General features: G+C 43.1%; 1 long non-coding RNA gene across 3 annotated transcripts; it reads right to left on the bottom strand.

Moving 5' to 3' along the window:
- Positions 1 to 871: 871 nt before the first annotated feature.
- Gm30230 lies at positions 872 to 25969 on the bottom strand. Of its 3 annotated transcripts, none has more exons than XR_386076.4 (4): positions 25780 to 25969; positions 11563 to 11791; positions 11350 to 11460; positions 872 to 2416 (listed from the first exon to the last, which is right to left on the bottom strand). It is a non-coding gene; the product is annotated as a predicted gene, 30230 (long non-coding RNA). The 3 variants fall into 3 exon arrangements; XR_001782531.2 differs by lacking the exon at positions 25780 to 25969 and adding an exon at positions 11037 to 11075 and having other exon boundaries at positions 11563 to 11980; XR_386075.4 differs by lacking the exon at positions 25780 to 25969 and having other exon boundaries at positions 11563 to 11952.
- Positions 25970 to 26924: the final 955 nt, after the last annotated feature.

Below are 26924 nucleotides of genomic sequence, written 5' to 3' on the forward strand. Positions count from 1 at the left end.
GGTGTGTGTGTGTGTCTGTGTCTGTGTGTGTATGTGTGTGTGTGTTGTGTGTGTGTGTGTATGAGAGAGAGAGAGAGAGAGAGAGCTAGAGAGAGAGAGCTAGAGAGAGAGAGAGAGACCTGTGAATGGCGAATGAGTAAGAGAGTGTTTAGAACTTGAGGAATCACTAAGCACAGCACAGACTTGTACAGAGCTGAAGAGGAAGAAGAGTCCCTATATCATCATCACCTGAGATAGTTAGTGATTGCTGATGTGGCTGATGCACACGTCTGTGAGAATGTTTCCAGAAAGGCTCAACTAAAGAGGGAAGACCCATGCTGAATGTGAGTGGTCCCACCTCATGGGCCCATGCCCAGTCTGAAAAGACAGAAAAAAAGCAGAAGAAAGCAAAAAGGACAGCATTTTCTTTTCTTTTTTCTTTCTTTCCTTTTTTTTTTTTTTTTTTTTTTTTTTTTTTTTTTTTGGTTTTTTGAGACAGGGTTTCTCTGTGTAGCCCTGGCTGTCCTGGAACTCACTCTGTAGACCAGGCTGGCCTCGAACTCAGAAATCCGCCTGCCTCTGCCTCCCGAGTGCTGGGATTAAAGGTGTGTGCCACCATACCCAGCCAAGGACAGCATTTTCTTCTCTGCTTCCTGCCTGTTGACAGGATGTGATTATCAACCTCATGCTCCTCTTGTTCCCTCCCTGCCATGGTGGGCTGTAGCCTCAAACTGTGAGGCAGGTCATATCTTCCTTCCTTCAGGGCTTGCTTGTCAGGCATTTGGACAGAGCAACCAAAAGAAGCAACGAATACATGAGTTGTACATGTAGGTTCATCAAGAAATAAAATGTAGGGGCTGAGCAGCCATTCAAATCCTACTGGAAACTTAGTCATGCTTTCTTTAATTTCACACAACTTTGAAATAACAGCAAATTGAGTTCATACAATTTTAGTATGTATATTTACATATATCCTAAAATCTTTAACAACAGTAGTTTGAAAAACTAGTGATGTTGTGACTATTTTGTCATGTATTTTATTTAAATATAGTAAGATACGCCGTAAATACCGTCCATACTGATGATGATGGAGATTTTCCATTGCAAGAATAGTAATTTCTATTTTTACCCAACTGTCTCTGTTGAGTCATTTCAAATACATCACACCATAATATCGACTGCACACACAAAATCTGCAAGTTTGCAGAAGACTAATAAATAGAAACATTCTTAGAAAGACTCTTAATATTCTGGTTTTAAGAGCAGTTTGGTTATTCTGGCAGGCAAAATAATTTTAGTCTGATCTAAGCTGTGGACAATTTCAGAATTCGGTTCTGCCACGGTAGTAGGAAAGTAAATGCCTTTAATCAGACCAAACTGTCCACTGTCAAATCTAATGGCCCAAACTAAAATGTTAAAGGCATTTCTCCATATTCTTCCAAGAAATTATTATTTATCTATTTGATATGATGCTTCTTTCAAAGATCCACTGTCTAGTCTGGCCTTAATATGAGTTCTTTCCCTTATGTACTAAGCAACAACTCAAAAGAAGGAAGACAGATGTATTCATCGGGTGTCTGAACCATAAAACGTGTGTCTCTTTTATCCTCTACTGGATACACTCTACCTTGTTTCCTGCTCCACCTCTCCTGAGAAACATCATTAGTTAATGTGGGGTATGCTCTAGGGTGACCTTTCCTCCTTGAGAACCCCCTTTTTATTTATAAAACGTCAGATGCCAGAGCATAGAGAAGCTATCCAATCTGATTTCTGACCTCCACACATCCTAGGGTCCACTGCCTTCAGAAACTCCATTTCGTACCACCGATCCCCTCATCTCTCTTCACCGACAACCTTTCTTGCCCCTCCTTCCGACAATCTGTCAGACAGTCACTGATTTTTCTTTGCTGGCAAGGCACTGTTACCAGTAATTGCAGAAACCATTAATAAAGTGGGTGGGAGGGGGCGAAGGGGAGAGGGAAGTGAGGCACAAAGGGAATGAGTACTGTACATAGCCCACGGGCTTTTCCCTCCCACACATATGATTCACTGTTCCCCGCCTCACATGGGAAAATGTTGTCCTGCTGAAAAGACACCTTAAAGGCAGTGCTGCCTCTGAGATACCACATATGCATATTAATAACACACACTTTGTAGTGCCTAGAGTTGTTTTTAATGAAGCAAGCTGAAATATAGCAGCGAGTTTCTCATCTTCTGAGTGTCGCAGATGATCTGTGAGTGTGGAGTGGTGTGGCTCCTGCCCCCAAAGAGATGAAAGGGGCAGAAGCGGGAGTCATTTCTAACAGAAACCGGGTAGGAAGGCTGCATCATTGGCTGGAATGTGTCCATCTTACCGGAAGGATGGGGCTTTGGGAGAGTTTCAGCCTGAGATGTCAGTGTGAGACTGGGTAGAACGTCCCACAGGTGAGAGAAGGCTCTGGAGAAAAAGACAGAGGGAGATAAACTGGGTAAGGACAGGTATTTGAAGAGATGTGAGGATTCCTTTGAACTCTGCATTGGTTTTCTCCACGTCACCTGTTGGCGTCTCATTTTCCTGTGAGAATTAATGCGTTTGAGGGGAACTGACCAAATGCTGGATGAGGGTTTTAGGATCAACATGAGATAGTCGTGTTCCCCCCCCCCCCCCCCCGCGCCCACTGCTCTGCTTCAAAGGAACAATTCGTGCTGTGGGGCTGAACACTGAGCAAAAGTGGGCCGTGTTTCTGACTTGTTTTCTTTAGACTTGGGCAAGGCACAGGTGTGGTTTTTCAGGAAGACTTGTTAGCTCAGTTAGAACACACTGCAAAGTTTCCTGTGTCTCCCCGTTTAACTAGTAGAGGAGTAGTTGGATTTAGCTATGTTGCGGGGTTGGGGGGGTGCCCTTCTTTTTTCACCCTTTATCTCTCCAGTTTTATTCCCTATTGCAAGATAGGAGAGAAAGAAGGATGGTAGAAAAAGAGATCTGTGAATCTAATTCCTACTTCTTGTTTCTTTTTTGAGGACCACTACTAACAAACCACAAACAACCCCCCTGGATAACCACCAACTACCAACCCCACCTATTGAAGTTCTAGCGTTTGTATACCCTCTGAGAATTTCTCAGAATTCCATAGTAACACAATCCTAGAAACTGTCTGCAGCTGGCAAAACCACAACATAGTCTTATAATATTTCTCTCTCTGTGTGTGTGTTTTAAAGAAACCAAAAATCCAGAATTGTTACTACAGAGAAAAAAAACCTCCTGCTTTGCTCACAAACACTACTCAGGAAGTGGACTAGCATGGGCTGCCTAACATGAAACCACCAGTGTCTCTGGGATCCTAAATATCCCAGGGCCCAAGATATCCCTGCCTCCTGTTCTTGCTTGCTTCCTGTTCTGGGAGGAGAGAGATTGTGACCTCTCAGATCTTACATTGCAAGGCTTTTAGTACTTTCCATGCTAATATAGTTACATGGGAAGGTCTGGTGTAGTTCTGTGCATGGCAGTTTCATTAATGGCTGAAAACTAAAACTCACTTCCTTCCTATTTAAATTCTCCTACGCCTGATCCTTGGTTTTGCTTTCAACACGAACTCCTTCATCCTCCATGTTACTGCTGCAGTCAAGTTACCTTAGATCCCAACTTTAACATCTTTTCTTCCCCCAATGTCTTGTTTTCTGATGTGACTTCTTCCCGGAGCCCTCTTAATTAATTCTGCCTTCAGAGTCCTCACAGCCGTGGCATGATTACAACGTTATTAGTTACATGAAGAAGAGTTCTGTTCTCCCTGATAAAAATGGACTGTGTGCCGTCTTTAGGTGAAACCATCACTGGATGAAACATTGCACAGTCCGCACAGGTGGCCAGCATGCTGGGCATGTTTCTGTTGCAGAGACTGCAGTTAGTGCAGCATAGCTGGTTATTCTTGTTATCAGGTACCATCTACTGCATGTCCTTGCTGTGCTGTACTGTGTACAGTTGACAGTGACGCGTGGCTGACTGCATCAGCATCACTACAAATGCACGGGATAGTGAGCTAAAATGGATCTAGAGTGTTCTTCCAAATTCATGCTCCCCAGCCTGTGGCACTAGTGGGAGATGATAGATCTAACTTATGGAGATAGGCCCTTCTGGGAGGTCTACAGGCTACTGGGAGAATGTTATTCAAGGAGACTGTGGTCATCTAGCTTATTCCTCCCCTTTGTGCGGTGGCCATGAGTGCTCCCCTTGTTTTCTCTAGCATGGTGTTTCCTATAGACCCCCAAGCTGAAGAGGCAAAGTCGTGTATGGAAACCTTCCAATAGGTGAGCCAGGTGTTATCTTAGGTATCCACTGAAGTAGTAAGAATCCCAGTGACAGCACATTCTACAAGGGTACAATTACATGGTCACCACAGTCCAGGCCTTTTACTAGCTCAAGTGACCACTGTTGTCTATGTGTACTGTGAATGGCTGAACCACTCTTATGGGCCCATGACTCTTCTTTGGTTTTGCCTCTATGAGGCCTGTGGGGGCCATTCTCATATAATCATAGTCATTTATTCCTACAGCACATGCTTATTGAGTACCTAAATGTGCTAAACACGTGGTCCATAAGAGGTTGGATATGAATGTATATTACCTCCTGGAACTCTATAAGGTTATGCTAGCATATCTGACAAATCCCCAACCTTCAGTGATTTCACATAGAAATCCAATTTGGTGGAGCTCAGTAGCCAGAGGCTCTTCTCCAGATGTTAATCCAAAAACTTCATCTGTTTTATCTATCTCTTTCAGTCTCTTTCTACTTATTTTATCAAATACTTATCTATTGCTGCATTAACATCTAAACTTCCTGGCTTTCACAAATAATTGCTATTTCCATAGGGGACGGATTGAAGAATAGGTTAGCTGTGTGGCTCTGTTTTCTATAGGTTGTTGTCAAAGGTGCTCATGAGGATGGGTCATGTGAAGGCTTGGCTGGTTCAGCAGACTGACCCTCTAGATGATACCACATTTTCTCAAGAGAGAGCAGCTGACTTCTTTTCAGAGAAGAAAGGTCCGAGAAACAGCAGGTGGACCTGTCTGGTGTGAACTGCCCCTCGTGGGGGAGGGTCATGTGTTATCATTTCTGAATCCTGTGTATCAGAAACCACTCACTGAGTTCAGCTTACATGCAAAAAGGTGAGCATTAAGCTCCACCTTCTAAAGTGAGAATACCAATAACCTCCCAAGTGAAGGATCGAAGTCCATGTTAAAGAGATCAAAGGTCCACAGGACAGGGCCATCCATGGCTCCTACATTGTGGATTGCTTTGGCTTCTCTTTGGGTCTGAGTTCCTCAGCCTCTAGCAGATGGACCATGAGAGTTTGAAAGCACACCCTCTTCTCCAAACCACATCTGTGAAAACCTTACATCACATCCACCCTCACTGCATTTATAAGTGACATGCAACTACCTCGAGATTAAAAGGGTGGCTGAAAAATGTATATTCTCCAACAACACTTAACCATTCCTATCCTGTACCCAGAGTTAATGTCTTCTGGGGGTCGGGGTTGAGACTATTGTGTTCTTCTCTGTATCTCCCATCCTGTGGGGTAGGGTTTATGCAGAATGTGAGTGCTTTAGTTGTTGAGTAAATAGATCAGACTATGAGCAGCAGGATAGTAGTATCATTTTGTATGTATTTAAAAGATAAACGTAGGGGTGCTGCTCAGCCAACATTTACCTTGACTCTGCTACTCAAATTCTATTTTCAACCCAGCTTTTGCCTGCAAGTCTGTACTCAGAACTACTTGGGCTCGATGATCCTCTTGTTATTTCTTATTAATTATTTATCATCTCTCCTCTGAACTTCTTCAAATGGTACATTGTGAAAGAACTAGTTCTTTAGTAGAGAATATTACATAAAGGCAAGAGTGTTCAAAGATTCTCTGCATCATTACACAAACAGCTCAAATAAGATGCTGTCAAATGCCCAAGTGATGGGATCAGGGGGTAGCAGAGATATGAAGTCAATTGTCATAGCAACCAGAAGACCTTCAACTTAGAATGTAGTTGGTTCTAAGAGCTTTAAGCATATAAAGAAATGGCTAATTTTACCAAGATGTGATTTAAACACCGAGGATTTTCTAAGTGAATGCCATTTAGAAACAGTATAGCGTGGGAAATGCCAAACCAGAGTGTTAGTGCAACTTCACCATGCGGCTGATAATCACAGCAACTCGTGAGCTGTTCAGCACTATGCTTTGTATTTTAGAAAAATGGCATTGTTTATTTGGGGATTATGCTAGAGATACATGCCTAGCGTAGAAAAATTGGAAAATGCAGAAAGTATGAGAAGGAATGAAAAATAATCCACCCAGAGTGAAACAATTAAAGATATATATTTGTATAAACACACAGGGTCCCTGACTTAACAATGATTCAATGTAACATTTCTTCCTGCTCTAGTATGTTACAGTGTGGAAAGCATTTAGTAGAAACTAAGTTGTGCTGTTTGAATTTTGTTCTTTTCTCAGGCTCTGGCCATGTGCTTAGAGACTTGTCTTATGAGGCTGTGCAGCGTCAATAGGTCCTAACCAGATCCGGAATCATGAAGGGGAAGCAGCCTACACGGTGTAGTGAACTGTGTTGCTAATGGCTGGTATTTGCAAACCTTGATGTATCAAATGTGGTTTCTCCTTCCGAAATTCCAGTTTATGGTGGGTTTACAGAGAGCTGACCACACAGGAACTCTAGGAACAACTGGAGGTCAACCACAGGCTTGCAAACAAAACTGACACTTTGGTGTATTTGTTTCACTTAGTATGGTGACCTTTCATCCATTATCTTATAGGCATTTTCCTATTCTTCAAGGCATTATTTCTATCATTGATATGATTATTATATGATTTAATAATCGACCACTAGTCATATAAGGGTATTGATAAGGTATAAAGATAAGATATTGATATTGATAAGGTATAAAGATCTTTGCACATTTTTGAATGTCATTATAATGTTTTTATAAATAATTGTTCTGTACTATTTCCAAGACAAGTACTTATTTAATTTTTTTTTTTTTTTTGAGAAACTATCTCCTGGGGTAGACTTGACTTCACACTGGACAGTTCTGAGATTACAGGATGTGACCCTTTGATGAGCATAAACTGATAACGGATTTACTTGGTTTTCTGGAATCACTTTTACTTTTTGCCCAGGCTGCCCTGGAACTTTCTGCCTAGCCTGGGCTGTCTACAAACCACAGCAATCTTCTTCTATCTGCCTTCCAATCGCTGAGATTACAGGAATGTGCCACCTTGCTTGGCAGGAGAGTTTAATCTATACGTACTTATTAATGTGATTAACTATACTTCAGAAAATTAGCATATGAAATCATTCCTGAAGGGTGCTTTCCCTTTTCTGGTAAGAGCATGTAAAATCCGAACTCTTGATAGCTGTCAAGTTCACAACACAATATCACTGCCCGTAGTAGTTGTGCTGTACATGGGCTCTCTAGATTTCTTCATCTTGAACAGTTGCATCTTTGTTCCATTTGACCTCCATCTTCCCACTCCCAGACCTCACCTATTCCTGCTCTTCCTTGCCATAGAAACCACCATTCTACTCTTTCCTTCTATATATTTGTTTATTTTCTAAAAAGAATTATCTAGATGATTTACTAAGCTTTAATCTGAGTATCTGGAATAAACTTAGCTTCAGCACATATACTACTGACAGAGCTTCCTAACTGACCCCCTTTGCCCAGACATTTTTGTTTGACTCCATCTATCTAAGTACATAAAATATAATATATAGTACATAATATAATATATGATATATGATATGTAATATATAATATAAACTATAACATATGTGATATATGACATATAATATATATGATATGTGATATATAATGTATGGTATATGATATATGATACATAAAATATATAAATTAAATATAACATTTGCTAAGAACAAATTATAAAAAATCTCGAATTAAAACAATTTTTAGCATGTATGTAATTTTAACTCTTATTAAAGATTGTTGCAAGTTGGTGCTTATTTATTTTTGCATAGTTTGTTTATTTTGCATTGCATTTCAAGAAAATGAAGCTTGGCTGAATATGATACTGTCAGAGAAAGGGCATCTTCATTAGTTTTCAGGCTAATTGATATTTGATAATTTGGTTTTCTGGTCATTCATGGTTTATTTAAATACATAATAGAAAGTAGCAAAAACATGTTTAGGGCCAGGGCAGAAACCTGAAAATTATGTCTTAATCGCAAACCAAAGTACACTTTAGGATTTTTGATAAAATTAAAGTCAGCCACTAAAACATGAATGTCTAAAAATCAAACATCCTAATAACATAATTTAAAGATAGTCTAATTTGATACTCATATGTTAAAGAAAGGTGTTAGGAAAGTATTGAAAATCTTTGTTTACCATAATTAGAACATTATGCTTTCATGAGAGCCACAGACTTCATCTATACAATCACTGTGTTTTAACGAGAGCCACACACTTCATATGTCTTGAATCTGAGTCAGTGTTCCAGGCAGCACTCATTGACATTGTGTGCTGGCACACACGGTGTGAAGTGAGAGTGTTGTGTGTTCAGAGCCGAAGCTATAATGTGGTCCCATAATGCACCACAGGCGAGGCTTGCCAGGAATGCCTCAGGTTCACTACACATTTGATTTAAATTCATCTTTGATGATTAAACATTCAGAAATGCTCTTTCCAGATGTCTCATGACCTCCACATCAGTAACATGGCTTCATATGGGGTAGCGATCCACAGTTTAATATGATACGGGCTTAGAGATGATTTTAAGGGGTGGATTCATAGCAGTTTAAAACTTTTGTGAAGGGGGCAGGGATAATGGTTCCTTACTCAACCTTCTCTGGAGTTTACAACTGCTGTGCCTCTCAAAAACAAGTGGTCACCAGTGTGGTGTAGCTACTTAAAATACAAGACCAAGTGAGGTCTTTCAGGGTGTGGTCTGGATTGGGATACAGGGACTCTGACCTCTTCTCTCTAATTCCTATCTCCTATGAGACGAACAGGCTTCTCCTGTCCCCATGCTCTGCCATGATGTCCCATGCCATCACTAGCCCAAAAAACAATGGCACCAAGTGACCATATGCCGGAATCTTGAAACTATGGCCCCAAATAAGCTTTTCTCATTAAGGTGACTGTCTCAGGAAGTTTGTCACGGTTGCAGAAAGCTATCAGAGCCTCTACTATCACTGTCATTTGCTAGTGCCATTGTTGTTTCTTATTGTCCAGCTTAAAGCCTTTCATCTCTAGAGGGCATCAGATATGATGACACCTTCTTACAACCACCCAACCAGCATGTTCCACACAACAGCTACAAGTTCAGTGGGGCTGACTGATGGAAGTAGGAAAGAAAATGGAGTTTGTGAAACCGAGTCAAGTCTGAGGATTGCTCCAAGTACTGCTGGCCTGTTAGCTGAAGATACAAACACCCTAAGACTCTCTTGTAATGGCTCCTCTCTCAAATTATTCCTTCATGGAAGGTTAGTAGCATGAAAGGCTGATCTTGTGAGGAATGTGGCTAATTCTCTGTTATTATTAGGACAGTCATGGAACTTAACTTATTATTATCATTATTTTTAACACAGGATGATTTTTTTTATTGTGTCATTAGGAGCCATTGCTTTCATCCTAAAAGCCTCTGGGGAAGGACTGTGATGCTGAGTAGCCTTCCCCTTGCTTCAGAGATGAGTGAGAGGAATGGGGATGCAGCATATAGCCTGGACAATAACAAACATATCCTCCTAATGATCTGTCTTAATTAGGAAAATAGAGCAAAGCTCACAGAACTAGGGAGGAGGCAGGTCTGTGCCTCTAGGCTTCTGATGCTTCAAGAATGTCAATTCTTTTCTGCCAGCCTCTTGTAACCTGGGAGATACAGACCACATGGGGGTGACTTGAGGGAGCCCACCACTGGTAACACCTTATGGAGAATCCACAATAGGCTTAAAGGGTGTAAAGTGGATATGTAATCAGGGTCCAGTCATTTAAAAGGAATTGCTTCAGTACTGGCTGCCTGTTATGCATGTCTGGAGTGACTTAAGAAATACTGATGTCTGGTCCTGTGTTTACAACCAGTATTAGAATGTCTTGGCTGGGAACAGGCCTGGCATCTTTTACATGACTAGGAAAGTTTTGGCCTTCCAGACAGAGATGCACAGTAGTCTGAAACAGGAATAGTCTCCAAACTTTCTCACCTATTACCTGGGTTTTCAACATCCCACTAGACATTGCCTTGGAATTGCCTTTGACTATTCTTCATTATGAAACTCTTCTACAGACTAAATTAGAATAACGAGCCTGCTAAAGACACAAATGTTTTGATAATTAACTTAAAAAACAACTGTGTTGAAAGAAATAATCCCGAGCCAAGTCGCAGAGTGACCTTTGAAGTAGTTGACAACCCCAAAGCCCAGACCCACAGATGAGATGGAGGGTTCACTTTAGCTTCTGGATCAGGAAGATGTACTCTGGTTTGGAGAAACACACAACTGTAGGGTGCTGGCTGTTCTTAGCAGGTCCTTGTGCAGTCCCCTCAATTCACCGCAGCCCTGGCAGCTCAACACTTTCTGGAAATCCAATAACAACTTGGCATGCCCTAGCTCCCAGTTGTGCACAGAAAGCACCACACAATACCTTCCCACCACTTCCACTTGACTTAGTTATTGGCAACACCAATTATTATCTTCAACAAAGGCATATTTTCTCAAATGCTGTTTTTTTCTGTTTCTAAGGATATTGCCTAAAGAATGTGCATGAGACCAGTTCGGAACATAAAACTGATTGGCTGTGACTGGGCATTTAACTTTTACCAATGTGGTAAAGAGAACAGATAGGACAAGGATAAAAACCAAACATATCCACATATTGATGGATGTTTCTGCCCTTTAGGCTCACCGTTTTGAGATGGGCTAGCAGGTACTACTTGCCACAATACCTGGTGATGAATTTGATTCTCAGGATCCACATGGTGGAAGCAAAGAGCCAGCACTGACTAATTGTATACACATACACACACATGAACACACACTGTAGTTTAAGTTCACCAACTTACCGGTATGAGGTATCGTATGTACTGCTGTTACAGTTGTTGCTAAAGCCATTGTATAAGGAAAAGTAAAAAAAAAAAAAATGTATCTGATCAGAGTTTTCCAGCAATGATCTCTTGCTGGGACTCACCCCTAGTACTCTCATATTCACCTATCTCTCCAAAGTTAATTTTTCCAAAACTTCTGTGTGATTTTTATTATATGTAACTAAGGCACAAGGCATAATGTTTTGGTATAATCATACTCACTGCGGTCAAGCAAGTGACCATATACACCAGATGTTAACTTGGGCACGTGAACATTCACACACTCACATACCTTACTTAAAATTGAACATGAAGGTCACTCATGCACAAATCAGCAACACTTGGGTGTCTACTTAATGGTAGAGTGCATGATAGGCTTGTGTGAGGTCCTCTGTTCAGTATCCTTCACCAAGGAACAGGAAAAGAAAAGCAAGAGAAAATAAAATAAAGTAAAATAAAATAAGACAAAGGAATAAACAAAGGCAGACACTTCAGACTTCAATACCAGTCAAGGGGTGGAGCTACTGTTTCTTCTGAGGAGTCAGGAGAGCACCTGTGGGAGGCTTAGGCAGCCTTCCTGTGTATGAAGTTTCCTTTATATTGGGTTCTCAGTGCCCTGCTTCCTGTGGGTGGTTTGATCTTGGCTCTGAGTGTGGTGTCCATTCAGCCGATGAAGCCAGAGCAGAGTGAAGGAGGTGTAGGTGCCCTAGCCCTCAAAAGCCGGTCATGAAATCCTGGGCATAAAATGAACGCAGAAATGAATGTCCAGAGGAACTGGTGGTCCAGATAATGTGTGTCTCAGGAAAAGGACTGTTAGCTTTAACAGGTTAGGTTTTAAAATGCTATGCTGGGCAACCGTTTAATTTAAAAACCCAGAACTGATAGGTAAGGAAAGGTTTAAGGAAACAGTCTGAAATTCTTCGATTTAAAGAAATGCTGTAAATCTGGTTGAAGCTTTCTCAGATTTTACATTCATTAAGTCTCATGGAACACATGTTTTTTTTTGTTTTGTTTTGTTTTGTTTTTCTTTTGTTTTTAAGCTGTCATTACTTCTAGTGTATGATTAATCTAAAATTTAATATTTAAAGCCTACTCAAGATCTTCATATTAGCCATGAAAATAAATCAGGCAAGGCTACTGTTGAGAGCTGCTAACAAAACAATTTGTAGTCTTTATCTTTTCACTTATAGTGAGGAAAAGTCAGATTCTTGAAAAGTGCCACTAGCCTTTCAACCATGCCTTGAGCCAGTGGTTATCTGTAGACTGAATAGAAGCAATGCAAAGAGAAATTCTTGCCCTCTCCTTCCAGTGGTTAAGATTGTGACTGTCCCTGGGCAAGGAGCCAGCAGGAGGCCTGGTTATGCACCCGTTGCTCATTGTCTTAATACTCGGGTCTTCAGCTACAAAGACTGCTCATCCAAATTCTGTTGTCCCTCCAGGGGTTTCTGAGCTGGCTGCCTCCAGCCCTCAACCTCCTCCCTCTGGACTCCGATGTGCTTATCTACCCTGCACTGAATCTGGGCCGAAGTCTCTATTTTTCTGTATGAGTACATTTTCTTTTCTGTATGAGTACATTTTCAGTAAGATGAGAGAACGCATCTAATGGGTTGATGGCTTTTGTAACAAATATTTTTCTATTGCTGTCTTCCAATGTTTGAGCAAAAAATGCAGAGGAGATTAGTTAAAAGATGAAATCATGGTAATTATCGGATTTTCCCTATCGCCAATGTAATACTCTCCCTTTAATCATGTCCCATAATGTGTAACCTTGACTTTTGCAGGTCACATTGGCTAGAGGGACAAATTGCAAAACACAGTTAACAATGATAAGGATGACAAAATAGTCTCTGGCCCTAAATTCTCTGCTGGCAGAATTTAAGGGTGCAGGTCTCAAAAGTTTTCAGCTCCTCTTGGCTGGTGAAGGCAGCCAGCAGTCTTCTTTTTACCTGGTACCTTTTATGTATTTCTCAAAGAGGCATTTGTATTTTCTCCTTTGTCCCTAGGAAAGTTTTAGCCTTCCAGTCAGAGATGCGCAGTAGTCTGAAACAGGAATAGTCTCCAAACTTTCTCACCTATTATCCAGGTTTTCAACATCCCACTAGACATTGCCAAAAACACACACATAATTTTTTTCATCTTAAGATGCTGGAATACATTCCCTGGAAGCCAAATTAGAGGAGGTTTAAAGGGGAGCAAAGAGTGACAAAGATGTTCTATGTCACCATCAGGTAAACTTGATTGCAGACTGAAAAGAAGAAATAAAAAGGAAAGGACACAAGTGCTCCTAGGTGTGGTGGAGGAGAACGTTCATTGCAGATAAAAGGGACAGCTGAGGCAGAGGCAGAGGCAGAGACATCTGGGACAGGCCAAAGTGGCCATGACCCTGAGCCCTGTGAAGAGACTGGGGAGAGGAGAGAGGGACGCCTAGAGCAGCATGCAGGAGGCCAAAGGTACAAAAAGTCTGTATTACCTAGGGAAGACCCTCTGGGGGAAAGGCAGCAGAGCCCCCCGGGCTGGAGAATTCTGGGGAGAGGGTGGGGTAGGCCATCCATATCCTGTAACAAGTAAGAATTGAGGGATGCTGGGCGAACCTGGTAGCCAGGTCCACTTTAATAGTTTTTCCCCAGATTTGGAACTTAACACAAACAAAAGTCCTGGACTCTTGACCTATTCTTCCTCGAGGTACAGGAACTTCAGATATTGGGGTTTCTTCACTTTATCAGCAGTGTGACCCTTGGTAAGTTTGCTAACCTTTCTGTGTTTTCTCATAGCAATACAGGGTCATAATGGTACCCGAAGTGAGAAGGCCAGCCTGATTCCATGACAGGCTTCAAATTGACAGTTAAGGAGACTACGCCTAAATCTCCATTTTCAAGAACTTGGCAAGTCGCTGGGCAGTGGTGGCACAAGCCTTTAATACCGGCACTTGGGAGGCAGAGACAGGCGGATTTCTGAGTTGGAGGCCAGCCTGGTCTACAAAGTGAGTTCCAGGACAGCAAGGGCTATACAGAGAAACCCTGTCTTGAAACCCCCCGCCCCCCCCCCCCCAAAAAAAAAACTGGGCAAGTCTAGGCAAGCCCAGGCCTTAGAAGCTGCCTCCATACCTTGCCTGAAGCAAGGACAATTGGTCAGCAGCAGTTTTTAGACTACCTCAGCTACTTCCTCAACCAACAGTTTCCAGACCTCCCAATCAAGTTTCTAGTCCCCACACTTTGGTAATGAAATGTCCTAAACGATGGACCCAACATATTAACATAGAGGTCACCTACCTGGAATTCCCTAATGTGCTTTAAATCTGGCCTGCAAGCTCACTTCGGTGTCTATCTTTTTATTTTTTTTAAATTTGATATTTTCTTCATTTACATTTCAAATGCTATCTCAAAAGTCCCCTATACTCTCCCCCTGCCCTGCTCCCCTACCCACTCACTCCCACTTCTTGGCCCTGGCTTTCCCCTGTACTGGGGCATATAAAGTTTGCTAGACCAAGGGTCCTCTCTTCCTAATGATGGCCAACTAGGTTATCTTCTGATACATATGCAGCTAGAGACACGAGCTCTGGGGGTACTGATTAGTTCATATTGTTGGTGTCTCTCTATCTTGGTAATGGGAAGACCCCAGGGTGCTGGACTTCTGCAGAATAAAACACTCTTTGTGTGTACATACTATTTGAGTCTGGGGTGGGTGTCATTCTTCAGCGAATTGTGGACATTACAATAGATTGCTGGTAGGTTGAATGGTTTAAGGCATGTACAAGGCTTCTAATACCTTATAAAAAGTACATAGCTAATGTTAGCAATTATAGCTCCAGCCCATATAGCCTGTGGACCAACCACTAGTTCTTATTGTTTCCAAAATACCCATTGAGACTTCATTCTCAGGGTTTCTGGTGTTTTGCTCTCATATGCTAGAATTCTGGGGGGGGGGTGTGGGTAATATTAATCTGGTATCACTTGTTCTATAATCAGTTAAGAAAGTTTCATAATGGGCTGCGGAGATGGCTCAGTCGGTGAAGTGCTTATTGTGAAATCATGAGGACTTGTTAGGATCCCAGCATCCACATAAAAAGCTGGGCATGGTAGTGCGTGCCTGTCACTCTCCTGATAGGCAGAGACAGGAGGAGCCCATGGTTGGATGGCTTCTGGTCTAGCCAGTTTGGAGTTCTACATTTGGTGAGGCCCCTCCATGCACAGCCACAGCCACATACATTTTTACACATGCAGATATATACAACACAGGGATACACATATCCAAAGAAAATTCCTTAGAGGTGCTGAGGAAGTGACTCAATTGGTCCAAGTGCTTCTACATAAGCCTGAGGTCATGAAGTTCTATCCTCAGTGCCCACGTACAATGTCAAGCACTGTGACACATGCTTGAAATTCCAAAGCCGGGATGGAGGATGTCTTAGTCAGGGTTTCTATTCCTGCACAAACATCATGACTAAGAAGCAAATTGGGGAGGAAAGGGTTTATTTGGCTTAAACTTCCATACTGCTGTTCATCACCAAAGAAAGTCAGGACTGGAACTCAAGCAGGTCAGAAAGCAGGAGCTGATGCAGAGGCCATGGAGGGACATTCTTTACTGGATTGCTTCCCCTGGCTTGCTCAGCCTGCTCTCTTATAGAACCCAAGACTACCAGCCCAGCGATGGTCCCACCCACAAGGGGCCTTTCCCCTTGATCACTAATTGAGAAAATGCCTTACAGTTGGATCTCATGGAGGCATTTCCTTAACTGAAGCTCCTTTCTCTGTGATAACTCCAGCTGTGTCAAGTTGACACAAAACTAGCCAGTACAGAGGATAGGGGATGGAATCAGCCAGGATGGAGGATATGGAATGGAATCAGCCAGGATGGAGGACATGGGATGGAATCAGCCAGTACAGAGGATATGGGATGGAATCAGCCAGGATGGAGGATATGGAATGGAATCAGCCGGGATGGAGGATATGGGATGGAATCAGCCAGTACAGAGGATATGGGATGGAATCAGCTGGGATGGAGGATATGGAATGGAATCAGCTCTTGGAGTTTGCTGGTCACTCTAGCCCCAATAACTAAGCTTCTCATTCAATGAGAGCTTTTTCTCCCAAAGTAAGGTAGAGAGTAATTGAGGAAGATACCCAGTCCCAACCTCTGGCCTCTACACGTATGTTCAGGAACACATGTATAAACATATACAACATACACAGAGTTCTTTTTAAATACATGACACAGTTAACCATAAGAACCTAATAAGAACCATCAGAATAAGAACCATCAGAATCTGCTTTTGCTTGACCGATCTAGTTAGCTGTTCATGTTCTTGCTGATGTTTTAACTTCAGTCTCCTCTTCTTGTTACACGTAAGTTTCCACTAGGGAGACCACTTTCTCTTATTCTCAGCTATGTGGGATGGGATAAACCTGCTGTTGGTTTCAAGATGACCACTGGTTGCCCTCTTTTATAGAACTATCCAACTCTCCTGGCTCTGTGATTCGTTCAGTGGTGGATGTTTAAACCTATTAGGATCAAAAAGACCTAATGCCAACTGTGCTGGGGTTTCTGGAAAGTGAATAGATTACTTTCCCACAATGCTATTGGATGAGCCTTCTCATCCTTCTGGAGGAGGTAGCCTGAGGATGTGTTTTTCAGACTATTCCAACTTTAGATAGAATTTAGCACCAGGGAGAAAGAGCACTCTCTCTCTGATACTGTCTTTCCAACTGCAGAATCAAACTTCCCTGAAACCTCCTTCAGGCTTGCAGCCACAACTCATAAGTACCCTTCATTTAATCTGTCTTAGTGGTTTCTTCTTGTCATGTGTACTATAAAAGGTCCCCATTGCAGCCTTCTGTTAGAGCTAGAACAGATTCCTGTGTCAGGAAGGAACATTCCTGGCTTTGTATGACACAATTCAAAAACTAGTATTTCTCATTTGGAGTTGCATGTCTGAAATATCTAAGTCTTCCAAACCCTGATATCCCGGTGCCCTCCTTTGATTTGCAAATGGAGGGTGGAGTCATTTGTTAAACTAGTTTCCAGAAAGGGTCCCTTCCCTCAGTTAGGAACCAAGCTTGCTTATAGCTCACCAAAGTACTAGGAATCCAGGGTGTGGCACCTACCATGTTTCAGAAGTGGACTTTCCTGGTTAAACATGAATTTTTGATTAATTGAAAGTTAATTAGGAATTCCAACCCCACCAACATCATCTCTCTTTAGAAAATGCTTGTAAAATGTCTGAGTGCACTCTCTTTAATAATTACAGTATAGTGAGCATAATTGCATTTTTGATTATTAAGAATTTTAAAGGGCCTGAGGGTTACAGTCTGACTCTAAATTCTTATTGTACAATATTTTACATGGAAGAAGTGTAGGAAATTGATGGTGGGACATCTAGGAATTTATTTTCTGAAATCTTTAATACCTTTTAGTTTTCATTATCTTCTGAGTTTTTCTTAATTGATTTTTATGCAAAACATTAATCAAATTTTTGATCAGCCAGATTTTGGTTAAAGAGTTTTGCTATTAACAAAATAAATCATTTAAAAATTGACATTAGTAATTGTACAGTAAAATAGTTAAGATGAGAAGTTTTCAACTGTTTTAGCTGTTTTGATAAACTTATTTTAAACTGGGTAATTATTTAAAATATTTGTGTGTGTCTGTGTTGACATGGGTATGTGTGGATGTGAACACACACACGCCATGGCAGACATGTGGAAGTCAGAGGATAGCTTGCTGAAGTTAGTTCTTTCTTTCTACCACGTGGGTTCCAGGAATCAAGTTCAGGTGATTAGGTTCAGCGGCAAGTGCCTTTACCTGCTGGGTCATCTCACCACACAATCTAGATAATTTTAAACAGCAACAAACTGTTTCTTATAATTCTGTGGCCATGGCCAATCCACTAGCAAACTTCATGCATAGTGAGGGCTTATAATGCATCAAAAACGATTCTCTAAACATGGTTGGAGGATCACCCAGATTCCCATGAATCTTATTTATAAGGATGCCAGTGTCATTCACAAGGGTTTCACTCTTAGGACCACGTCACCTCGTCTTGCTTGATTGTTCAGCGACTTCTACAGACCCATGGGTTTGAGCACTTATCTGAAGTTGTTTTGGGAGGCTGTAGACCATTTGGGGCAATGGACTGATTGGTGAAGGCAAGTCTCTGGGGTCAGGTCTTGATGATTACAATCCCTGCCTCTGTTTCCAATCTTTACGCTTGGCTTCCTGATCAGCCATGGTGTGAGAAATAGCAGCTTTAGATTTCTGCTTTTATGGATAGAATCCTCCTACCTGACATGCCTTTTCTTCCATGATGGGGTTTGCAACTCTCTGAAATGCAGAGCCAAAATAAACCACTCTTGCCTTAAGCTGTTTCAGTCATATTGTAGGTATTTGGCTACAGCTATGCTAAAGTAACCAAAACATGACCTTACCTCTTGATACCACTGTAAAGGGAATTGAATTTTTGTATGAATTTTGGGAAGACACAAACATTCAGACTATGGAGCAAAACTGGGAGAAAGGGACCTGGCATTGACATTGGGACCTTCATTGTAGATGACACATCTATCTGTATAAGCCAGAGAGAGACTGACATTCAAGGAACAAGGTAGGTGCCAATGGGCATCAGCTATGGTTAATCCTTGCTGTGCTAGGTAGAGGGTGAGGTAGAAGGGGCACAGCAGGCACATGGCTATCATTCAAGTCACTATCTTATCATCTAAAGATGAAAAACTTCACCATTTTGCCAGTATTCTAATATGGTGTGGGAGCCTGGGGCATTTGGTGAAGAGAGACCCACGTTCCTCTAAGCTGGTCAGAGATATGATTAATAGTCAAAGTCAAGGGTCAGTGCGGGATATCACACCTTACAGAGCAATACAATAAATGGAAAGTTACACATGTTAGTGTGTGGCCAAATATGAGAGAGGGCATTGCTAGTCATGCTGGGAGTACACGACGCAATCGTATTAGTGTCTAGGAAGCAAACACATATCAGGTTGCAGAGGATGGAATTCACTGGCTAGGAATCACTTGATGGACAAGACTCTTGGGCTTGCAACCCCCTTCCTACCCGTTCTCCTGGTGCATTTTAGTCATTAAGAGGGCCTCTTCTGGGGTGGTTTGTATATTAGCATTGGAAAACAACTTCTCTCTCCCCCCTCTTCCCTCCCTCTCTCTCTGTATCTCTCTCTCTCTCTCTCTCTCTCTCTCTCTCTCTCTCTCTGTATCTCTGTCTGTCTCTGTCTCTCTCTGTATGTGCGCGCACACGCATGTGTGCATGAGCATGTGTATTTCCCCAGCTTAGCTTGCCCTCTGCCAAGGCCATCCTTCATGGGAGCGATGATGTTATTGACCTAATGTCTGCAGGGCATGTACTTTGAGCTGTATTTATTGTAGTGATGATGAATTAGCTTGAGTTAGTAAAGCTCTCACAATCTCCCCTGTGAGTGTGGCTTTGCATTTGTGGGAAAAAAATCATGGGGTGTTTTGGAAGACAGTGTTCTTACTGAAGGACTAATGAAAACTGTTATTAGTCTGCACTTAGAATTGAAAAGCAAACTCTTTCCTTCTTTAAAAAAATCATCTTTAAACTCCAGTTACTCAGAGTTGGTACCATTTTATGTTCATTTTAGTAATAGACCAAATTGCCAAGCCGATTCAGCTCTAACGGGGCCGAGTGTGTTATAGTTGATTTTGAAGAAGTTTCTCAGGGTTTAGAGCTCTGCAGGGAGGAAGACAGGGATGACCCAAATGTGAGGACAGGGAAAAGTTCCTCAGTGAAAGTGTGGGTGATGTCACTAGAGAGTCAGGAAAGGGAAAAGATTTCTCCAACAAGGATGATGCCTAGCTTATAAGAGCCGGGAAGGCATGGGCACTGGTTTAGTAACCTGGAACTTGACTTCAGTTGGGTATGCATATGTATCTCCTTCTAACTCTGCCCCTGGCAGCTTGGGAAAGTACAGGTCTGTACACTTTACACATACCTCACTTCTACATTACTTAACACTATATGCAATTTTGTACCCTTCTGCATCAAGCTGCACACATATCTGTCTCTGAACAATGGAATGCATTCCCCTTTCCTTAACAACCATTAAACTTAGATTTTGTTCAACCCACACCCTCTTTATGACTGACTGGGTAGGGTATGAGAGCAGGAAGTCCATTCCGGATTAAACTAGTTTTGAATATGTGCAATAACTGTCCTTAAAGAGAAGTTTCAGGGAAAATCTCTACTGTCTTATGCATGTATATATATATATATATATATATATATATATATATATATATATATATATATATCATATAATTAATTCAGATGCATAGCAAAGAGGAGGTTATGTAATTTAGTCTGTCAATCAGAATAAAGAACCACCTGAACTGTACTCTCACTAGTCACACTCCCTCTTGTGAATTCCAAAAATATAAACCCTCAGTGATTGCTATAGGTTTCTTGAGTTCTCATTCATGTGGCCAAATATCCATCTTGACAAGGTTATTGTTTCTGATCTGTACTGACACATTGCTCTGGACTAAAGTTTCCTTGCTGCTATGTAATCTCTGTGTATCTTTATTTCTGTTCTTTTAAAATTTAATTAATTAATAAGTGTGTTACTTGTGTTTGTGTGTGCACATTTGTGCCATGGCATATGCATGGAGGTCAGAGGAGAGCTTTAAGAAGTTGATTCTCTCTTTCAACCAAGTGGGTCCTGAGGTCAAAGTTAGTTTGTCAGGCTTAGTAACAGATGGCACCTGGCTGCCCCTATTTCACTGGGAAGCAAGACTCCGGGAAACACAACAGTCTGACCCTAACAACTTCTGACAGATAGTGTAAGACTCTGGCGAGCCTTAGCTTACTGGGGACCCCCTGAGTGAACCACTCAGTGCTAGAATTTATTGTTCCAGTGCACTACTGGGGTTGTCCCAGACCCGAAGGACAGGTGGTGACCCAGGGGCCCATTTGCTGAGGTTTTTTTTTTTTTTTTTTTGGCTTTTCGAGACAGGGTTTCTCTGTATAGTCCTGGCTGTCCTGGAACTCACTCTGTAAACCAGGCTGGCCTCAAACTCAGAAATCCACCTGCCTCTGCCTCCCAAGTGCTGGGATTAAAGGCGTGTGCCACCACGCTCAGCTCGCCGAGTTTTTATATGGTTTCCAGGGGTGGAATAGAGTATCACCAACTAGGCATAATATGATTACTGGAACAGTGCACCCTTTAAACTGATAGGTCTTTAGGAAATGAGGTAGTAGGGTCTTACTCAGCCTGTCCCTTCTGGCCTACGTGCTCTCTGACCTGTCTCTTCCAGGAGGGGGAGGGGGTCCAATGGAATTTCCTAACAGCTGAGCTGACCTCTTCATTTCCCCCATTTCTTTGTGCAAGCTTCAATCCTGAAGCTATTGCTGGTATTCTGATAGCTCATACTCCTGGTCTTCTGTACCTAATTCTTTGTATCTTCTGCTTTAAGATCATTAGCTGTACTGTACCTATGTGCTCCTTAACAAAAGCAACCAAGAGGTTCAAAATGTAGGGGCCAAAAGTCAACAATAGCGGATAACAATTAGGGGTCCTAACAAGGTGGATATGAGGGTGGTTAACCAAGGGGAGGAGTTAAACCAAGACTTGAACCAGCCCTGACTATGTTCTCTCTCTCCCTTCCACTTGGCTAACCCTTCTCTCACCTTAGACATTGAATCTTTAACTACCACCACCCCCCATGGTTTCCACTATGTGCTTCCTGATGTTTTACAACCCCAGGTAGCATAGAAGAAATAGTTGGTCCTCTAACACTGATGAGCCTGCTGCTGGCTTCTCTCATCTCGGAGTCACACGTATATGGGTTTTTTTTTGCAGGACACTTTTCAACTTTGGGTGTCTGCACCCTAAGCCCTACCCTCCAAGGCCACTTCTGGGACACTTTAGATTTACAAGTTCCTTGTCCCCCACATTCAGGCAATCCCTCCCCCCATGTTCACAGGGCAGTGACACCCCAGAAGTCAAGGCTTACCACTAAATCACAGAGATCAAAGACAGGGTCCTGTCACCAGATACAATGCAACATGCCCAGTGGTTGAAAGCACTTGCCAAGTCACCCTGGTAGGGTTGTGGGGCTGCCGAGGCTCAGTGCCAGAAGATACACCATGGCTGCCTTGTGGTTTCTCTGGCCTTGCAGAAGGGGGGTTGCTTGGGTGTCTGACTGCCATCTAGTTGGCATCAGGTGCAGGTGCTGATCTGATGTGAACCCAGGCAGTTACTTCATCCACTTTTATGGAGGTCGGGGTGGTCAGCAACACCAGGAACAGTCCTCTCCACTTTGCTTCCAAGTGTTCAGTACAATGTCTCTTAACATATACCCATTCTCCACTTAGTACTTGTGTGGAACCTCTGGGGTATCTGCGTTATACAGGGCACTAAGTTCAGACCACAATTCCTGGTGGCTGATCTGGAAAGCTTGCAATCGAGCCATAAGATCCTTGTCAGCCTGAAAAGTCACTCTGCGGGGATCAAAAGCCAGGGCCAAGGGAGTGGGTGTCCCATTTAGGATCTCAGAAGGGGTCAGGTTAAAATGGTAGGGGGTGTTCAGGGACAAGGAGAGGGGCACCAACTAGTCCAAGCCAGTTTTCAAGGTCAATTTAGTCAAGGTCTCTTATAGGAGTTCTGCTCATTTTCTCTACTTGCCCTCAGCTCTGGGGACAGTACACACAATGGAGCTTCCGATTAGTCCCCAGTGTCTCTGCCAATCCGACTTACCTTAGAGACAAAAGCAGGACCATTGTCCAATCCAATTACCTTGGGCACTCCTAACCTCTGGAAATTTTTCTTCTAATATCTTCTTAGCTACCATGGTGGTTTTTTCCTGCTTGGTGGGGAATGTCTCAACCCATCCAGGGAAAACATCTACAAACACCAGAAGGTATTTGCAACCATATTTTCCTGGCTTAACTTCTGTAAAATCAACTTACCAATAAACCCTAGGCTGTTCTCCCCTAGGTCTTTTTCCCGGTTTACTCTTGACTGCATAAGCATTTACTTGCTGGCATTCCTTACACTGTTCTACTATCTTTCTGCCCCAGAACCTGAGGTCTATATATATTTTAGGTCTCTTAACTGCTTGGACAAGCTTTTTATCCCCTAAATGAGTCCATCTGTGCATTTGGTCTAGTAAGTCTTTTGCTTTCTTTCTTGGGAGTATAGTTCTCCCTTCTTGTGTGTGCCATTGTCCTACCTTCTCTGAATCCTTTCTTCTTCTATATATTTTAAGTAGAACCATCCCTTAGTCCGGTTCTATTTCCTAGCAGGTGTTTCTTGCAGGCCCACAACTGGCATAGGCTCCTGCAGAGCCACTTAGTTATTGTCCTGGGTTACTGAGTCTCTTCTCTTCTGATGTCCTGGGCAGTGAATAATACTCACAGTTGCCAGCTTCATTGGGGCATCCAAGAGATCCAAGATTTCCTGTGTGTTTCCTATGATGTAAGCAGTCCTCTCTCTTGGCATATAATCCTGTGGACATGGGCTGTGGCAAAGGCATACCTGCCATCCTCGTGGATGTTGATTTTCTTGCTGGCTTGGTGAGGGCAATTAGCTCCATGTTCTTCGTTGACAGGCCAGGGGATAGAGGTGCCAGGGGGTAGAGGTTCTGCCCAGATGACATTTGTGCCATGCATCACAGCAGCACCCTCTTGTCTGTGACTTTCATGGAGAAAATTGCTCCCATATGTAAACCAGGTAGCTTTGGCTTTCAGCATGGATCAGTCTGAGAGGTCTCTCCTTTTGGGCCAGCAGGAAGTATATCTGGGCCCCTATCTTGGAGAGTAAGTTTCGCCCCAACAGAGTGTAGAGACAGTCTGGGGAGACAGTAAATGAATGGAATACCTGGCCCATCCCTAGGTCCACTGTTTTTTGGGTAGTCCATGAATATATTTTGGTGCTAGTGGCTTCTTGGACCCAAGATATCTTCTTGGAAACAGGGCCATCAGCTTGGAGGGCCAAGTGTTGAGTCCCTGTGTCCACCAATGATTGAGTGGGTTTCCCCTCCACTCTCAGAGTTATCCTGGGTTCGGGAAGAGGGTCCAAATCCTGTCTCCCCTAATCACTGTCTTCACCAGGGCTAAGAATTTTTGCCTTTTGGGGGCACTTTTCCCAAGGTCTGGGACTTCCTGCTCCTGACTTCTGTTTGTTAGCACACTCCCAGGCCCAATGGTCTCTCATTTGCAGTATGTGCACTGGTCCTTTTCAAGGGGTTTTCTGTCTTTCTTTGGTTGGAGTCTCTCTTCTCTGCTTTCCCTACCTTCTGTAGCCCGGACTCTCTGTAGATTCCTTCCCTGTCGCTTTTCTTTTCTTCTCCTTCTCTGCTCCTTCTCTTTCTCTGTCTTCCTGTAATGGTAGACTTTCTTGGCAACCTGCACTAAATCTCTCAATGGCTTATCCTGTCTTTTTAGAAAGGCTGTAGACGACTTATCGGGTCTCTGCTTAACGTCATATACCTTGGTCAAATTTGTGGGTCGTCATGCAGCCCCCTTGAGACCTGCCAGTGTAGTCTGGTGGCGGACCTTAGGTGCCCCTTATCTCTAGCCATATTAAAGTCCCAGTCAGGTCTAGTCAGGGAAATCCCACTGTCCATGACAGCCTGGTCATTGTGCCCCTATGTCTGAGGGGGTATTCTTTCTGGCTTCTGGCTTCCTGCATTGCAAATAAAACAGTCTCAAAAAGATTAACCAGCCTTTTGGAAAAGGGGGGTTGGTGGTTGGGTCTTTCAGTTGTACAAGTTGGCCAAAAGAAAGGGCCAATATTGTATAGCCTGATTGCCCCTTTCCAGAGGCCCATGTGCCCTTAGTGGGAGAGCTACCATGGTATCAGGGGAGGTGGCTCTCAGGTCTCTTCCACTCCTCCCTCCAGTAAAGGGGAGTGCAATGGCCTTGGTCTCGTATGGGCTTAGGATCCCGGAACTAGCGCTGGCGGGGCCATGGGGGCAAGGGTAGGGAGATTTGGAGGAGGAGGGTTGTGGAGTAATAGCTTTGCTGTTGAAGGGTCTTAGAGGATCTAAAGTTTCTCAGGTCCGGATCCCTCTTCCCATGGTTCCTTCTTCCTGATGTCAAGAACCTGTTTGGTGGGTCTTGGGATAGAATAACTAACTTGTTTTTCAGTCTGTCCAATGTCCAAAAATATAGTCAGTCTAAGTCCAAGAACATAGAATGAGATAGCAATAAACACAGAAAAACAATCACCACACTGACAGCTTGACCCTGCCACGGGCGGGCATCCAGGTCCAAGGACACAGAGAAAGATAATCAACATACAGTTTGCCCCTTCCGTGGGCCTGGTTACAGACACCGGGTGCTCCTGCCCATAATGCAGGAACCAGATAACAGAGTTGCTCAGCTACACCAGCCACATCAAAACAAACCCGTTGCTCCTGCCCATATGGCAGGAGCCAGATAAACCAGGGTATAGCAAGACTCGGCCATGGTCAATATTGTCTTGTCCTTTCCAGAAGGAGCAGAGCCTTCGTGGCTCCTCCAGGGAGCCCGAAGAGTCCTTCATTCCCCCACCCCCCACCTTCCTCTCCTGCCAACGTTGCGATGTTTACGCATGTCTGCCCTCCTCACTGCACCAGACGCTGAAAGCTCTCTGAGCCTCCCAAACTTTCAAGCAAAAGTTCAGACTTACAGAGTCAGACTTTGATGAATAGCAAGACAAACAGGAACCACAGTAAAGGCTTGAGACCTCTGACTCACCAGTGTGTTCCCACAAGGAATTGGATTCCTGGCCAATGCACCAAATGTCAGACTCTGGCAAGCCTTAGTTTATGGGGGACCCCCTGAGTGAACCAAGCAGAGCTGGAATCTATGCAAAAAACAAGAGAAATTTATTGTTCCAGTGCGCTGGAGTCATCCCAGACCGAAAGAGAGGCGGTGACCCCTGGTTGCCCATTCGGCAAGTTTTTATATGGTTTCATGGGCGGAGTAGGTTATCAACAACTAGGCACAATATGATTGGCGGAACAGTGCGCCCTTTAAACTGATTGGTCTTTAGAGAATGAGATAGTAGGGGCTTACTCAGCCTCTACATACTCTCTGACCGGTGTCTTCCAGGAGCAGGGTGGTCCGGTGGAATTTTCTAGCAGCTGAGCTAACTGCTTCAATAGAAGGGACTTGAGTCAGACCCTGTGGGGAGTGGAGACTACGGGTGTTTTCAGACGATAGAGCTGAGGTTGGAGAGTGCAGCTTTAGGAAACTCTCCACCCCAAAGGCTGAATTGAGGGAACATAGAGGGCTGGTAAGAGGGAGAGGTATGTCTTAGGAAAGAGTGGACCTGGAGATTAGGGCCTCATTGTGAATGACTACGATTGGCAGAGTAGAAGAAGTGGGAAACCAAGCAGGGTTCTGAAAATGGGAGTTGGTGTTATGCTAGTCTAAGAAATACAGAAGATATTCTGGACCCAGGAAGGAAAAACATCCATAAAGTTAGGCTGATTTGATTGAGAAGTGACTAGAAGATTCGTTTAGCATTCTTCTGAGTATGTCTGTGACAGGGTGAATGATGGCAACACCATCCCACATGCTGAGATGAAATAGGAAAGTGCAAAGGAGAAAGCATGCATGTGCAGTCATTCTCTCTCTCTCTCTCTCTCTCTCTCTCTCTCTCTCTCTCTCTCTCCCTGTCTCTGTCTCTATGTCTTTCTGTCTCTTCCTTTCTCTCTGTCTCTTCCTCTCTGTCTCCTCTGTCTCTGCCTGTGTCTGTCTGTCTCTGTCTCTTTCCCTGTCTCTCTGCTCTTTGGTGACCATGCAATGAGAGGAAGACCGTGTTGTTTTCACCACCACACATGTGCAGGACTGAGTGACTTGATTGGATTCTTCATCTCTTAAGTTTCTCTTTTAGA

The sequence above is a fragment of the Mus musculus genome, chromosome 18, assembly GCF_000001635.26.
Source record: "Mus musculus strain C57BL/6J chromosome 18, GRCm38.p6 C57BL/6J".
Classification (NCBI taxonomy): Eukaryota; Metazoa; Chordata; class Mammalia; order Rodentia; family Muridae; genus Mus; species Mus musculus.